The sequence below is a fragment of the Myotis davidii genome, unplaced genomic scaffold, assembly GCF_000327345.1.
Source record: "Myotis davidii unplaced genomic scaffold, ASM32734v1 scaffold99, whole genome shotgun sequence".
NCBI lineage: Eukaryota > Metazoa > Chordata > Mammalia > Chiroptera > Vespertilionidae > Myotis > Myotis davidii.
The window spans coordinates 2,117,570-2,120,359 of NW_006291015.1; positions in this window are offsets into that span (position 1 = coordinate 2,117,570).

Consider the following 2,790-nt stretch of genomic DNA (forward strand, 5'->3'; position numbering starts at 1 on the left):
TATTCCACTATAAACTGACTAGCCTTCAGTTTACTGAAATGAGTTACATTGTCCTTTGGTTAAAACAGGATGCTAGGCACTTGTCAGCAAAATAGAGATGGTGCTTACCACCTCAATCACTAAATAATTATATTCCAACACTATTTAACTTGTGTATTTTGATGTATTTATTTCCTACTTAATTTAACAAACTTTTAGTTTATTTGAAACAAATATTTTTTGGACTGGAACACGCAGTGTTCCCCTGGGCAGATGGTCCCCTGGATTCTTTGTCTGACACAGTCAAAGAATGAACCCACAAAGGAAGGTGGTATAGCAAAGGTGGAAATTTATTCAAAATTTATTCCCACGTGGGGAGAGGGAAAGAATCTCACAGCACAGATTCCCACGTAGGGAGGGGGCAAGAGTCCCACTGAGTTCCTTTTTCCTACAGTTTATCAAAGCTGCAGATCTTTGTGCCTTAATATCCCCTCTGATTGGTCACTATTTCCTTGGACTGGTTACTATAGTAACTTCTGAGCTCAAAGGTCGAACCTCATTTGGGACTTGTGAGGTTTTCCTCCCCTCTTTCCTTATTGTTTTCTTATTCCATTGGGTTTTCTTCTTCTCCCTTTGAATGAGGGGTTTCCTTCCCTTTATTTTGTAAATATAGGCCTTCTGCTGTTCCCAGCTCCCTCATTCTGTGGAAATGTATCCTTGCAGCTTTCCAGCTCCCCATTCTATGGAAATATACCTTCTGTTGCTCTGCAGCTCTGTGCTTCTTCCATGGTCCCCCGTATTGCTAAAATTTCTAACATTTCCTAAACCTGTCTTTTATACTCCTAAAAATTCCTGTTTCAATAACTATTTATGATTAACATTAACAAAGCAAAATGAAGTGCATGGACTCCAAGACATAGGCATTTAGAGACAGATACACACACACACAAAAAAAACCCCAATATGTTTTACTTTAAATTCTGCAATATAACAATTAAAATAAATTTTAAAATGTACTAATAAGATTTGAAAAACAAATTCATGTCTTATAATTTCATTTTACAATCTAAACTATAGAAAAATGACATACTTACATACTATATATATTAGAACTTTGTTTTAAGGAAGGAATGAAGTAATTTCATTCTATGTTACAGTAAGTATAAATTGTTAATACATATAAAATGCATGGCAAGTATCAACCCATTTCAGTGAATGATTTATTAATATTCTCATTGTAATGGCAAATTAAACATGGGCGGGTAAATCACACAGCTATTCATTCTGAAAAAAGAATAAATCAATCAATGTTGATAGAATAGAGAGATCTGGAAGTAGACTATTTGGAAATAAGCCTGAGAAGAACAGAGAAATTTGTTCACCGTGAGTCTAGATGTTAGGCTAAAGAGTAACTTTTTTGACTAGCTCTTACGCATTATTTCTATCTCGATTTAGATTTCCTTATGTTCATAAATAAGCCACTGATTACAGTGACCTCCCGGATATGATTCCTAAAATTTGGATTTTTAATAGGTAACTCAAAATTAAGTTAACTCAAAATTTCACTTGCTATATATATTTTTTTTACCATATCACCCACCCTGTTTCTCATGCTTCAAGTTTGTAAGTCATTAATTTTGTATTTACCCTGTTTATTCCTATGTTTCACAATAAAAGCCTAAAGTCATTGTTACTACTTATAAGCTGTAGATTCAATTAGGTCCCATCTATTCCTCATTTATATATGAAAATATCCACGTCAATCCATTTTACTTCCCAAAACTATATAATCCAAGCTATGGTCTTTCACGTGTATTACCATAATTTACTCCTTCCTTCTCTCCCTCTCTGTACACCCAGTGTAATCTATTTTAAGAACACATACACATGTGTTATTCCCATGTTGACACCCTTCAGTGAATCTCCATTGCACTGAAATTGGCCTAAAAATCTGTTATCAGGTTCCTGATTATGTCTCTAATCTTATTTCCTATTTTAAATTTTATTTTCTCTGAATTTGTTTTTCATATTCCCATATCCTTCCCAGATTAATTTACACAATATCATGCTCCTCATACAATTTAGGATTTAGGTTAGCAACCTAGTTTTTTAAGAATATTTTTTACTGTTGATAGTAATACAGATATCTCCCATTTTCTCCCTTTATCTCCCTCTCCTCCCAGCCCCTACCCACCCCTCATAGGTCTTCATACCCTATTGCCTGTGTCAATGGGCTATGCATATAAGTATATAAGTTCTTTGTTTTATCTCTTCTCAACCCCCCAACCCCACTGCAACCTAGTTTTTAATCTTTATGTACCTTTTCTCTATATCTCTCTCAATCTCTTCTCTCTCTCCGCACCTCATGCTGTCTATTTCTAGTGAGTGTATTTTTTTATTTCTGTATGTTGTCCTATTGCCCTTCATATATATGATTTTTGACATTACTTCTCTATCTTCCTCAAAATGACATTAGCATAATCAAGAAGAGTAAGTAGTATAATGTTTAAAATTAAAGAATATTGTAATGAACAACATAAACTGATGAACAAAAATAGATTCAGAGACATAGAAGCATCAAACAGACTGTCCAACCTCAGAGGGAAGGCAGGAGAGCTGGGGTGGGTAAAAGATCAACCAAAGGACTTGTATGCATGCATATAAGCACAACCCATGGACACAGACACTAGCAGGGTGAGAGCATGTGTGTGCTGGGGGGTGGGAGCAGCTGGGAAGAGGTCAATGGAGAAAAATGGAGAAATATGTAATACTTTAAACAATAAAGAATTTAAAGTAAAACAAACAAACAAA